Source organism: Lampetra planeri, chromosome 62 (genome assembly GCF_965212315.1).
Source record: "Lampetra planeri chromosome 62, kcLamPlan1.2.h2, whole genome shotgun sequence".
In the NCBI taxonomy this organism is placed as follows: domain Eukaryota; kingdom Metazoa; phylum Chordata; class Hyperoartia; order Petromyzontiformes; family Petromyzontidae; genus Lampetra; species Lampetra planeri.
In genome coordinates, this window is record NC_136168.1 from 315,718 (window position 1) to 331,017 (window position 15,300).

Here is a 15,300-nt window from a genome sequence, read left to right on the forward strand (position 1 = left end):
CGCCAAGCCCGTTCCCTTGGCTGTGGTTTCGCTGGATAGTAGATAGGGACAGTGGGAATCTCGTTCATCCATTCATGCACGTCACTAATTAGATGACGAGGCATTTGGCTATTTCTTCTAGTTCCCCGAAAGTTGGTTGGGTCGGGTACCCATATGGAAGGTAAAATATTCCGAGGTTTGTTATGTCGATGGTTCTGCTGCATACCCGAAAGGATAGGCCGCGACTTGGCAGATTGCCATCTTAACAATCCATTAATTTTACCTTAAATTATCCTTTGCTCCAGGAGCGCCATATCTTTACAGAACCCTCCATGACCTTGATCATCGCTAATTTCACCCATGCACTTGACAATCCCACCTTTTTTGTTACTATATTATTTAAAGCACACCAACCCCCACGTGCGGATATAATTAATGCCTCTGTTCTAATTTCTTTGTTAGGATATATCGTTTTTAGATATGCTTGCATTTTTTTGTCAGTAGCGTATTTCTTTACTTTAAATTCGTATGCTTTAGCCAATGAACGAGATTCCCTCTGCAGTTCCACCTCACATTCAAGGAACCGCAGGGGCAAATGGCCCGGTGGCTGACGCAGCTACAGGAGTATAACCTGCAAATCGAGTACAGGGCTAGGCGGACGCACGCAAACGCCTTCTCAAGGCGACCCGCGGTGTGCGCCGAAACGAGGGCGATGGAGGCCTGCCCGTGCTTCACAGGGGGACGTTGTCGACAGGCAACGGCCCCCCTGGAGCGCCCTGAGAGTAACTCTCCTCCGCTGAGAGAAAGTGCCGTGTATGCCACAGAGGTCCCTGCAGAAGGAGCCAGGGACCCAGTGGACTGCCCGGCGGGCACGAAACCGACACCCCGGATCCCGACGGGCTGCTCAGCCCTGCCCAGTCAGATCCAAGAAGATGTCGGCTGTGCATTCCCGGGCCTGGATGACGAGCAGCTGAGACAGGCCCAGCAGCGGGACCCGGACCTGGTGGCGGTGGAGGCGGCCCTACAGGGACCCTGGAGTGGTTTGTATGCCCGGTTGTGTGTAAAGAACGGGGTGGTGCGGGAACTAACCGAAGCCGGGCAACCGGGGTGCATTTGTGTTCCCACCCAGGTGCAGCCCCAGCTGCAATGGCTGGTGCACGACCACCCGCTCGGGGGCCATGACGGGGAACGGTGCACTCGGGAGACCCTGCATTGCCAGAATCTCTGGCCCAAACTGGCACGACGTGGCCGCCTGTGTACAGGGCTGCCGCCCTTGTCAACAGTGTGGGCAGAAACTGGCGCGGTATCAGGTGCCCCTGAAGCCGTTCCGCATCAGCCGGGCAAACCAGCTAGTTGGGATCGACCTACAGGGGCCATTGCCACAATCCCACCAAGGCAACCAGTATATCTTCGTGGCGGTGGAGTATTTCATGCGCTATCCAATGGTGGTGGCAATCCCAGATAAAACGGACCTTGTGGTCGCCCAGGCATTTGTGGAGCATTACATGCTTAAATATGGGATCCCCCAACGAGTCATTACTGACCAGGGTAGTGATTTCGAGGCAGAGCTATTTCAGGCGCTGTGCTGGGAGTTCAGAATCCAGAAGGACCGAACTATGGCATACCACCCCCATGCGAATGGTATTGTGGAGTGTATGAACCAGACCTTAGCCGGGAAGCTCAAACATATGGCGGCCCGCAATCAATAGGATTGGGACGAACACCTCCCCTATGCCCTGTTGGCCTATGCCACCAAGGTACACACATCTACGGGACAGACCCCGTTCCTAATGATGTTTGGTCGTGAGTCTCGCCTACCAGCAGATCTGTGGAGCACCTGATGGGGACCCTGCAAGGGACCCGTGGCCGGGCCTACCAACAGGGGGAGGCCGCACATCAGCAGCAAGGGCAGGGCGCCCGGCCCCGTGTGGAGCCCCCTTTCTACTCAGCGGGCTCTAAGGTATGGCTGCACACCCCGCGCGTGTTGGCTGGACAGATGGGGAAGCTGACCACCTACTGGCGCGGACCCTGGACTGTGGTGCGGCAGATCTCTGCCTGGACGGTGCTGATCCAGGGCGGGGAGAGAGGCCGAGACACGGTAGTTAATGTCCGCCGATTAAAACCGTGGAGGGCAGTCCCGGCGAGGGAGGCACCCCCTGGGTGCCCCGAAACCCCGGAATCCCCGCACCTCCCATGCCACCCATACCCGAAGGCTTTGCGCCATATATGGGCCCCGCGTGGCTCAAACCCCCAGGGGGCCCCGGCCCGACAAGGAGGCGGCGGGGGCGGCGGCCCCAGCCCGCGGATGCCGGAGAACAGGAGGAGCCTTTGGAGTGGAGAAGGAGACCGCCGCAGGAGCCTCGGAGAATGGAGCCACCGCCCATAGATGTGAGGTATTTTCCAGCAATGGAGTGAAGTTTGTCCTGAAGGAGTATGAGGGCCTGTTTGAAGATGACATCAGAAAAGTTGACGTCGCGGTTTGTATCTGTTCTGCTTCTTTACCTCACTCAGTCAACTGCCGGCCTTTCATGTCGACTGTATCGTTTTTCAGATGCTGACCGTATTGCCAGCTTTCTATGTCGACTGTAGCAATGCTTATGTCATTGAGTCGGCGTACTGGCAGTCTATAATCTAGACTGTAGCCTGCTTCTAAATTTACGTGTGCGTACTCTTTTATGTAGACTTATTTCAGCTTTTTCTTCAATGCATTTCTATTATGTCGATTGCGCACGTCACGCTATTTACTGATACGTAGCACTGCGATGCTGATTAATATGTTATACTGCTAAATACGTTGGACTTTCTTAGTTACAGCATTTCGTCTATCGTTTTATTACATTCGTGGGAACATCACCCATTTATATTTTTCCATACCGCACTTTTACTTTCCACCAAAGCGGGGAGCATGCAGAGAGGTTTAATGCCCCAAATATTGTTGACCTTGCTTTCTTATGGTGGGTGAGGAACATTGTGAGAGAGACATTGTTCTTCCATACCAAGAAAACACCATCGCACGATTTCCTGACATCGAAAGAGCACACGATGCCCTACAATAACACATTTTCCTGTCACAAGGCCAAGATGGGTACCCCGTCAAGATTCCTCCAATTACAAAGCTGCAGGACAAAGACATCGTCACAAACCTGTCTCCTCTAAAAAAAACTTCTATTTCTTCATGATAATGGACAGAGGAGGAAACCGCATATTATGGTGCACAAACCTCTTTCACCAGTATGCTGTCGATGAGTATGCCAACATTGAGTGTGAGCGCCTTCTTTACATTCAACTGAATCAAAACCGCCTGCGTGTGAACAGCATGCTCATCTCTGGGACGCCATCAATCCCGAAGGAGATGCAAACGGTCACAATGTGGGCTGATTAATAATGTTGCCTTCATCCTTCACAGCTCCACCAAGATACATGCATGAGAAGACTCAGAATGCCATTACCTACATCAGCCAATATGCCACAACCCATTTCTTTATCGCCTTCACTTGCAATCCCAAATGAAAGGAGATCCAGGTTTACCTTTATCCAAACCAAAAGCCACCAGACAGACATGACATCTCAGCGAGGGTTTTAAAACTCAAAGTTTATGACCTCATGATACTTATTACGACCAATGAAGGCGGCGTCTTTGGATAGACAAGCAGTAACTTGCACACCATTGGGTGGCAAAAACGTCGTCTTCCTCATGCTCACATTTTGCTATGGATGAGGGAAACAATTCATGCAAGTCACATTGACACATTTATCAGTGCTGAGCGACCTCACCCCCATCAAGACCCTGCCCTTTTTTCTATGTGGTCTGCGACCAAATCGTGCATGGCCCATTTGGCCAGTTCTATCCAAATGCGCCATGTATGCAAGACCACAGATGTGCCAAAAGGTATCCACGCAACTACTTGAAAGACACTCAGTCGGCCCATGATGGCTATCCTCGATATCATCACAGAAATACTGAGCATGGTGGATTTCAAACAACGCTCAGACCTGCCACGAACTCGCTAATTAAGGTTCAAAACCGGTGGATCGTTCCCTACTGCCCTCTCCTGTGCAAGATCTTCCAGACCCACTTTAATGTGAAATTCTACTCTTCAAAAAAAAGCAATCAAATGTTTGCCAATACATCAACAAAGTCTCTGACATGGCTGTCTTTGCCTTATAAAACAGAGGGGCAAAGTGTGCATGAGCTCAAACTTTTCCAAGGAACATACAGCGAGGGAAAAAAGTATTTGATCCCCTGCTGATTTTGTACGTTTGCCCACTGACAAAGAAATGATCAGTCTATAATTTTAATGGTAGGTTTATTTGAACAGTGAAAGACAGAATAACAACAAAATCCAGAAAAACGCATGTCAAAAATGTTATAAATTGATTTGCATTTTAATGAGGGAAATAAGTATTTGACCCCTCTGCAAAACATGACTTAGTGCTTGGTGGCAAAACCCTTGTTGGCAATCACAGAGGTCAGACGTTTCTTGTAGTTGGCCACCAGGTTTGCACACATCTCAGGAGGGATTTTGTCCCACTCCTCTTTGCAGATCTTCTCCAAGTCATTAAGGTTTCGAGGCTGACGTTTGGCAACTCGAACCTTCAGCTCCCTCCACAGATTTTCTATGGGATTAAGGTCTGGAGACTGGCTAGGCCACTCCAGGACCTTAATGTGCTTCTTCTTGAGCTACTCCTTTGTTGCCTTGCCCGTGTGTTTTGGGTCATTGTCATGCTGGAATACCCATCCACGACCCATTTTCAATGCCCTGGCTGAGGGAAGGAGGTTCTCACCCAAGATTTGACGGTACATGGCCCCGTCCATCGTCCCTTTGATGCGGTGAATTTGTCCTGTCCCCTTAGCAGAAAAACACCCCCAAAGCATAATGTTTCCACCTCCATGTTTGACGGTGGGGATGGTGTTCTTGGGGTCATAGGCAGTATTCCTCCTCCTCCAAACACGGGAGTTGAGTTGATGCTAAAGAGCTCCATTTTGGTCTCATCTGACCACAACACTCAGTTGTCCTCTGAATCATTCAGATGTTCATTGGCAAACTTCAGACGGGCATGTATATGTGCTTTCTTGATTATGGTCCCAGCTGCCTGATTCCTCACCGTTCTCATGATCATTGCAACTCCACGAGGTGAGATCTTGCATGGAGCCCCAGGCCGAGGGAGATTGACAGTTATTTTGTGTTTATTCCATTTGCGAATAATCGCACCAACTGTTGTCACCTTCTCACCAAGCTGCTTGGCGATGGTCTTGTAGCCCATTCCAGCCTTGTGTAGGTCTACAATCTTGTCCCTGACATTCTTGGAGAGCTCTTTGGTCTTGGCCATGGTAGAGAGTTTGGAAAATGATTGATTGATTGCTTCTGTGAACAGGTGTCTTTTATAAAGGTAACATGCTAAGATTAGGAGCACTCCCTTTAAGAGTGTGCTCATAATCTCAGCTCGTTACCTGTATAAAAGACACCTGGGAGCCAGAAATCCTTCTGATTGAGAGGGGGTCAAATACTTATTTCCCTCATTAAAATACAAATCAATTTATAACATTTTCACATGCGTTTTTCTGGATTTTGTTGTTATTCTGTCTCTCACTGTTTAAATAAATATACCATTAAAATTATAGACTGATCATTTCTTTGTCAGTGGGCAAACGTACAAAATCAGCAGGGGATCAAATACTTTTTTCCCTCACTATACATCAGCAACAATGAGGCCATTTGCTGAATTATAGGCTTCCCCATCCATTACCGTTCCCCCAGTCGTCCATTTGGCACTTCACCTCCAAAATGGTCAATGCATCTACATCTCCAAATGAAATGCCTAACATCACCACCCTTATGGCGTTCTTGGTTTTGTGCCCAAGTGACCCATTTGCTGCCAACATGCTCTACCATTAAGGTCCCTCCTACTATACATGGACTGCTCAAATAAAATTGAAGCGACGTGCTGCTGACGGTGAATCGGATGCCTTAGGATGAGTCTACACAGTTCATTCCAACAATCAGCAGTGCTACTTTATCCCAATGCTTCTCCATTTTGCCAAAGGGCACAAATCTTTCCAAGACCTCTTAACAGTGGAAGGAGTTGTTTGTGAAACATACAGGGAAGCTTGGAATGTTCGTGCAATTCTTGCGCATGATCACCATCTTCATATACCTATTACAGAAGCGTATGTTGGTCAATCCCCTTTCCAACTGACATTGCTCTTCTGCATGAATCTTCAAGTTTGCAGCCCATCTAACCCCATGGGACTTAGTCAAAAATAGAAAGAGGGCATGAGTGAGGACATCCTCCACGGAGCTCAATGACAAAATACAAACCTCGACATCAATTTTTCTGATGTCATCTTCAAACAGGCAATCATCCTACTTCAGGAGAACCTCACGTCTATGAGACTACCAACACCCTACAGGGACAACCTGCATACCCTTGCTTAAGAGATCCTACGGGAAATATGCTATTATGCTTTACAGATTCTTAAATGTAGTTAGGAAAATTAACCAAAGCTGATGGATGCACAAATAGAAGCATACACGGAAATCTTGGACGGCATTGAGACTACAAATCGAGTAATGTTTATCCTTGATGTACCTGCCAGTACTGCTCCTCGCAAAGTCTCACCAGAGAGAGAAAATTTCTATAGCTGTGGCATCATCGGGGATTTCTGTGTAAGTCGATGTGGGTGTGTTTGAGTCCATGTGTGTGCGTTTAGGTCCATGTGTGTGTACGTCGATGTGTGTGTAAGTCCAAGCGTGCATGTCAGTCTGTATGTTAGTCCATGTGTGCATGGCTTCATGTGAGTGTGTAAGTCACTGTGTGTGTCTATGCGTGTCAGTTGATGTGTACGTCGATGTGTTAGTCCATGTGTGTTAGTCCATATGTGTGTAAGTCAATGTGTTTGTGTGAGTCGATGTGTGTGTGACTCCATGTGTGTGTATCTAAAGTCCATGTCTGTGTGTGAGTCCGTATGTGTGTGTGTCGGTTGGAAACATTTAGGCTGGCCTGCCTACGATCCATCCTGGGTTTAACCAGGCTGGATTGTGTGAGGAGCTCACAAGTCCTTGAAAGATCTGGGCAAAGTCCCATCAGTGAGCTCCTCCGGCAGACAAGGCTGCGTTGGCTGGGTCATGTAGCCCGCATGCCCAGCCACCACATGCCTAAACAGCTTTTGTTCGGCCGGATCGAGGGGGCTAAATGGGCGCGGCACGGGCTAGAGAAGAGATGGAGTGATGTGGTACAGGAGGACGTGGAGCTGAGTGGACTTGCCGATGACTGGTACCAGCGGTGTCAAGATCGGCCTCAGTGGAGGAGGCTCGTGAAGGACGCTACTGGGCAGTTGGAGGCAGTCGCCCTCCAACAACGGAGGGCGGAGGAGCGACGCTCACAACAACGAGCGGAGCGCCGGGTGGCTAAAGCACAGCAAGTTGGCACAGTAGGGGGCACAGGTGGTGCATCAGCCAGTCATCTCGGTCAGTCGACCCGTGGCACCTGCTGGGTCTGCCCCGTGACCTCCTGCCAGCGGGCGTTCGACACTTCACGTGGCCTCAAGGTGCACTTGGCCTGGCACAAGCGTCGTGGTGACGTCACCGCCACTTAGTGGCGAATGGCGGTTGTTGTTGTTTTGTCGGTCAATGTGTGAGTCTATTTATGTGTGTGTGGGGAGCGATAGTGTAACGGTTAGCGCGCTGCACTATGAACCCGGCGACATGGATTCGATTCCTGATCATGGCCAACACCAGTGACGGTTATCTGAACCAGTCCCGGACCTCCTCTAGGTCGACGCAGCCTCAAATGATTACCTAGCGCGGTGTGTAAACATTGACACTAGGCGGTCGGGCGTGGTGCTGGCCACCCACCCCCTTGCATACCGTTCTGGCCTTCATAGGTGCTCGCTAACAGCACTTGCCCCAACAGTCTGCTCAGGCTATACGGGGGATCTTTATCTTTGTGTTTTGAATCCATGTGTGTGTGTGTAAGTCGATGTGTGTGTGTGTAAGTCGATGCGTGTGCATGGGTCCATGTTGTGTATAAGTCCATGTGTGTGTCTCTTAGTCGATATGTGTAAGTCCATATGTGTGCTTAGATCCATGTGTGTGAGAGACTACGTGTGTGTGCGAGTCGCTGTGTGTACGTCGATTTGTGAAACTCCATGTGTGTGTATCTAAAGTGGATGTCTGTGTAAGTCGATGTGTTTGTGTGTGTGTGGGTCGATGTCTGTGTGTGTCCAAGTCGATGTGTGTGTGTCTTTTTCGCCCGGGCAATGCTGGGTACTTCCCGCTAGTGCTGTTATATAAGAGCACAACTTCATCTCTCTGTGACGAACGCTGCACTTTCCGTCGTTTTCATGCAGGGGGCGCTGCAAACCTATGCGTCCCCTGTATGAACGACGGAGGCGCAGGGGCAGACGTTCGATCACGTTGGAATTGATCTGCAGACGGCAGTCTTCTCACACGACCAGCTGTGCCGCCTTATCTCGATCCCGCGATCCCAACAAGGTAAAAGTCTGCATCGAACCGAATCCCCGGCAAGGCCATCTACTTAACGACGAGAGAATATTCACACAAAATGTAATTTTCAATGAAGTCTTCCAGATGTAAAATGATACAAGCTTTCAATGAATAAATACAATTATCTAAAACACAATACAATTCAAAGTTGTTTAATTTTCAAACTTCAAAACGGAGCATCGGGAGCTTGCGTGGATGCGTCGCTCGTGTGCAATTTTCGTGACTTTCCTGGCCCAAGGCCATAAATGGTTGTGAGGGGCGCCGCAGGCGTTCAGGCTTGCTTCAACCCATGGTTGTAAATATCCAGATGTTAATGGACAAGGAGCATTTGTCCTAGTTCACCAACATATAAGACGCCAAGCAAAATTTGAATGAGTGTTGTTGTGGAGAATGTATCTCCTAAATGTGCTCTGTCATGTAACCGAATATACATCTTAACCAAAAATGCATTAAAAATGTGCTCTTAAAATTACCTCCTTGCTATGAAGCAGATCAGTAGACACGACATCTTTCATTTATCAATCTCTCCAGAGAGTGCATCATTGATTCAGTGCAAACCACCTGTGGCCCTTATTGGTGCACAGCGTCTCAACAGCAGCCGGGCTTGCTTCAACCGATAGTTTCGAACATCCAGACGTTAATCAGCAAGGAGCATTTCTAGTCCTAGTTCGACAAAATCTACGTCAACACGCAAGACAAAATTATAATTCGTGTTCCTCCTTTTCGTGTAACTTTTGAGTGGTATGCCTTGTAACTGATGAATGATCTGAGTGTGCTCCCTATTTCAAAGACATGAGTTGGTCCAGAGGCAGATGCTTCCAGAAAACACAAAAATACCCTTTGACCTGTATCACAAGAACAACGGGTCTCACCCAAGTTATCTGTACAGGTTGCTTCCAAAACACACATTTCGTCGTACCATCACTTATTCAATGTTTGACCCTCATAGACAAAATGTTACATGTACGCACACAATCAGACAAGTATTAATTTTAAATTATTGACAATTATTTATACAAATTAAATTACTGCACTTAAATATACTGCATCAGCTTCTTGGTTCTTTCGGTAAAGTCACGTAGAAGGGAAGTAATAAAATAATAAAAATAAAACATAATAAAATAATTCTCACGTTTCGGCCACAATGCAAGCAGCCGTCCTCAGGTGGAGAACAGGTCCGTCAAGTAGACAGAGTCTGAATTTCAGACTCTGTCTACTTGACGGACCTGTCTACTTGACGGACCTGTTCTCCACCTGAGGACGGCTGCTTGCGCTGTGGCCGAAACGTCGTGAGAATTATTTTATTATGTTTTATTTGTATTATTTTATTACTTTCCTTCTACATGACTTTACCGAAAGAACCAGGAAGATGAATCCCTGCAGTCACGAAAGCTTTAAATCGAAATACTGCATCAGGTTACATCGTATTAACAAGATATAAAAAAATACCACCGTCTGCTTAACAGTGTATGTACAACATACTATTACGCCATTCAAAACGAGTAGGCCATTGCATGCTGGCATCTGGGTCAAAATGTAGCACATTTTAAACATTACCAACAACCTACACAACTGGGATGCCACATCAACCATCGCCCCCTACGGACAGGCTCTTGTCCAGATGCAGCCCGGTGCAGGGCCACCACCTTGTGCCACACAAGGGCAGCTGCTACTTGGGGATGCTCTTCGAGTGTTTGAGACGAGATACGCTACAAAACTCCGAATTGCCAAAGACGATTTTGCAAGCACCATGAAAATGCAATTGATAACAGTGACTGCTTGGCAGCTTATGGACTCTCGCTCCTGGTTAGAGATCTACCCAACCCACAGGTCCACAAAAGACTGGCCGCTCTTAAACTGCAAGTTGAATCTAGGAATTGAGTGTTCAACTTCACATTATTGGTTTAAGGCCTGTGACAAAGGTGCATCTATTGGAGCTACATCGTCTCAAGCTTAGACATCTACCGGGTCTCCATTTGACTTTGTATTGTCTCGAAGGAAGTCCACCCACACCTCCACTTCCACAAACTGCTGGGAGTTGCATAGCTCTGCCTCGCAGTCAGAATTCTCCTCCTGCTTCACGTTGCCTCCACCGATTTGACGGTCCAATTTTGAATCTTCATCTTCACATTTTACCTTCACTTATTCGCTCTTAATCATCACTTCTTCACATTTCACCTTCACTTCTTCATATTTCACCTTGATACCTTTAAAAGTGTCCAAACCGGGATTTTTTTTTCCGTGTCTTGTTTGATGAGGGATGGGCTCGCGGCACTTGGACTTTCACAAGCTGATTTCAGACTCCACTCCTTGTGGATCTTCTGATGCTTGTGTGTTCTTTGGTGTCTTTGAAGATTTGGTGAAAGTGTAAATGCTTTCCTGCACGGAGTGCACCTGAGGGGTTTCTCTCCCGTGTGTGTTCTTTGGTGTTCTACAAGAGCAGATGAACGTGCAAACGCCTTCCCACACACACTGCACTTGAAGGGTTTCTCTCCCGTGTGTGTTCTCTGGTATGCTACAAGAGCAGATGACTGTGCAAACGCCTTCCCACACACACTGGTACTTTGGTAAACAGAGATACATCAAAACTGATGAGGATATAATCAGGAGATAGTACCATGTCCTTGACCAAAGAGACTAGTTGGGTTGAGTTGAGTACTGCCGAAGAGGTCTTGCCTGTGAAGGGAAGTAGAGTATCTGATAGAAAACGGGCTAGTTTGTAGGTAGAGAAGTTAATCGTTGACACCCTAACAATAATTGAGGACTTGGTCTAACATGGATTGAATTCGGATGTACCTGCGCTGGTTAGGCATTGCATCACCAACACTTATTTTACCTGGAATGGCACCTTGTACAAACAGAATGAGGGTACCCCTATGGGCTCCTTGTCACCAGTGATAGCCAACATGTTCATGGAAAAGTTTGAATCAGACGCCATTCAGACATCCACCCTGCGTCCTTCCCTGTGGAAGAGGTATGTGGATGACACTTTTGTCATTTGGCCACATGGCCTCCCAGCACTGAACCACTTCTTGGACCACATCAATTCAAGACATCCATCCATCAGATTCACCATGGAAGTGGAGAAAGATGGCAAACTACCATTCTTAGATATTCTGTTTGAGAGGAGACCTGACGGATCCTTGGGACATTCTGTCTACAGGAAGGCCACCCACACAGATTCGTACTTGAAACCGGATTCCCACCACCACCCATCTCAAAAGAATTATCTCATCAAAACGCTATACCACAGAGCTCATGGAATTTCTGACCAACACCACCTGGTCAGTGAATTGAGACATGTACATGGGGCCCTCAGGATGAATGGATACTCTGAACGCACCATCCGCCAAGCTGTTTCTCCCACCATACAGAAACAGCCACTTGAAACTCTGATCAAAACTGTCACGTTACCATACATAGCAGGCGTGACCAAAAATATCTCCAAAATTCTAAACAAACATAAGATCCAAGTCCGATTCAGTACAGTACATAAAATCCGTGATCTAATTCCATCTGTGAAGGATGTCATCCCTGACTTGCAATACCCTGGAGTCTATAAACTGAGTTGCAGCTGTGGTGACTGTTACATTGGGGAAATGAAACGTCATGTCTCTGATCGTGTCCGCGAGCACAAGTCAGATTTGAAACACGGCAAAATTGAGTCTTCCGCCATTGCTGATCATTGCTACAACGCGGTGGGCTCTCATGAGATTGTTTTCTCCGAGACTAAGGTGCTCTGCAAACCCTCTAGGCTACCATCAAAGGGTTGTACACGAAGCCATTCAGATATACAAACACAGACATAATTTCAACCGTGATGATGGGTACAAACTTAGTAATCATTGGAAAGATGTTATCATATTCTTAGGTTTTTTCGGTAAAGTCACGTAGGTAAAACATTTAAATTAATAAAAGTAAAATAAAATAAAAATCACGACGTTTCGGAGGCAACACAAGCCTCCGTCTTCAGGTGGAACCGTCACAGCCACGACAGCCGTATCAAGTAGGAAGGCCAGCGTCTCGAGAAGCTGTGAAAAAACCTAAGAATATGAATCCTTGCAGTCACGAAAGCTTCAAATCTAGAATTAATGCCCTCTACGGGGAGGAATTCCACCTATCTGTTAGAGTTTTTAACAGACAACGGGACAAGTCACAGCTTCTCGAGACGCTGGCCTTCCTAATTGATACAGGTGTCGTGGCTGTGACGGTTCCACCTGAAAACAGAGGCTTGTGTTGCCTCCAAAACGTCGTGATTTTTATTTTACTTTTATTAATTTAAATGTTTTACCTACGTGACTTTACCGGAAAAAACCTAAGAATATGAATCCTTGCAGTCACGAAAGCTTCAAATCTAAGATGTTATCAACCATGCAAAAAAGATTTAATTACACATTTTTGGACCATCTTATCTGACAGGCACTATTTTACTTTACTTTACAGAGTGTTAACATCCCCAGCGTTTACCAGTACTCTTTATTGTCAGCCAACACTGGTATAAACATGGGCATTTTCGTTCTTTTCTATCATGTGTATCATATACATGTCCACGTACACTTGCACCCCGTACTCTCTTTTAGCCCCCCCCCCCCCTCCTCGTCCAATACGTTAGCATGTGCAACAATAGTTACTTGCGCACAAACATGTCTACGTCGCCTACGTAGCACTTCGTGCCTTCTTTTAGCCCCGCCCCCTCCCTCCCGATACATTCCATTCATTGGCTACCACATTCTGATAAGCTCCCCCCCCCTCTCCTCCCCCCTCAACTTGTATTTAAGGGCTTGCATCTTGAATCCTTGCCTCACTTGATGCAGCAAATCTGGCTGTGATGGTCCCACCTGATGACAGACTTGTGTTGCCTCCGAAACGTCGTAATTTTATTGTTTTATTTTTATTAAATTTTTTACCTACGTGACTTTACCGAAAGAACTAAGAGTATGAATCCTTGCAGTCACGAAAGCTTCAAATCTAGAATTATAGGTATATACCAGAGGTGGGACAAAGTCATTGTTATGCAAGTCCAAGTCGAGTCGCAAGTCATCAAATTCATGACTCGAGTCTGACTCGAGTCCAAGTCACATGACTCGGGTCCACACCTCTGGTATATACACACAGAGGTACACACCTAAAGCGACGGTTGCAAAGGCACCTCCTACTCAACAAAGCGTGGTGTCTGGTATTAACCCCGGGGTGAGGTTGGAGGTTGCGGAGTGATTGCCCAGCTGAGGTGTGTTATCATGAGTGTGTGGCGTATGCTAGTGCACTCCGAGGGGGCCTGCTCCTCCAGCCCCACCCCTTCGCCCCTGGACTCGGCCGTGGAGTCAGCCGAGACGTCTGGGGCTAAGCCAGGTGGACGAAAGTCCGAGGGGTTGGGATACACTGGGTGAGGGGGCGAGCCACTGCCGTTTGGCCCCTGGTCACCAAGCTGGCCGCCCCTGCCCGCTCAGAAGGGCTGTCCTCCCAGGTAGAAGAGGGCACCGAGGGAGAGAGCGAGACTGGCTGGGGGTTGTACCTACGGGCCCGTGGCCTGACCAGGCGGCACGGCAGAGAATCAAGTGATCCGGGCAGCGAGTCGAGTGAAGATCGTGCACGAGACTGCCTGAGGTGGGGGCAACACCGGGCGGGCCCTCGCCACGCCGGCAAGGCCTTGGGTGGTGCCACCCCAAGTTCACCCACCCTGCTCACGTAGACCTTGCGTCGCATGATAGCAGCGCGCTAACCGCTGCATTACCAACCCCATCACCACCACCAACACTACCGTTAACCGGACCGAGTTTAAGTTTCGATTTAAAGCTTTCGTGACTGCAGGGATTCATCTTTGTGGTTCTTTCGGTAGTCACGTAGAAGGGAGATAATAAAATAATACAATTCCCATGACGTTTCGGCCACAACGCAAGCAGCTGTCCTCAGGTGAAGAACTTTAATGGCAAGCTACCCTTTTTGGATGTCCTAATTAAAAGGCGATCTGATGGTTCAATGAGCCACTCTGTCTACAGGAAAGCTACCCATATGGATGCTTACCTAAAACCGGATTCCCACCACCATCCATCCCAGAATGCCCTCATCAAGACTCTACACCATAGAGCCCAATGCATCTCCGACCAGGAACACATTTCCAGTAAACTCAAACACGTACGCCAAACTCTTAAGGCTAATGGTTACTCAGACTACACAATCCGCAAAGCCAACACTCCAACCATCAAGAAGGATCCGGTTGAGGAACCATTCAAAACCATCACCTTACCCTACATTGCGGGGGTCACAAAAAAGATCTCCAAAATCCTGAATAAACACAAGATCCAGGTCCGATTCAGCACAGTACATAAAATCCATGATCTGGTCCCGTCTGTAAAAGATGTGGTTCCAGACATACAGTACCCTGGCATCTACAAACTAAGTTGCCTCTGTGGTAGCAGTTACATTGGAGAAACCAAACGACATGTCTCGGACCGCATCCGTGAACATAAAGCAGACCTGAAACACGGTAGGACAAACACCTCAGCCGTGGCAGATCACTGTTACAATTCAGTGGGCTCACATGACATGGACTTCGCCAAGACAGAGGTTCTCTGCAAGCCATCTGGCTACCATGAGAGATTTGTTCATGAGGCGATCTACATATACAAACACAGACAACTTCAACCGAGAAGATGGATTCTGGCTCAGCAATCATTGGAAGGACGTTATAAACCATTTCGGATCTTAACTGATTGTGTTCACGTTTACGGTGACTTTCAGACCACAGTCCACTCACTGGCATTGACTATATATATCTTTCGTATTCTCCGCAGGGAATTGAGTCTTTGCTCTGCTG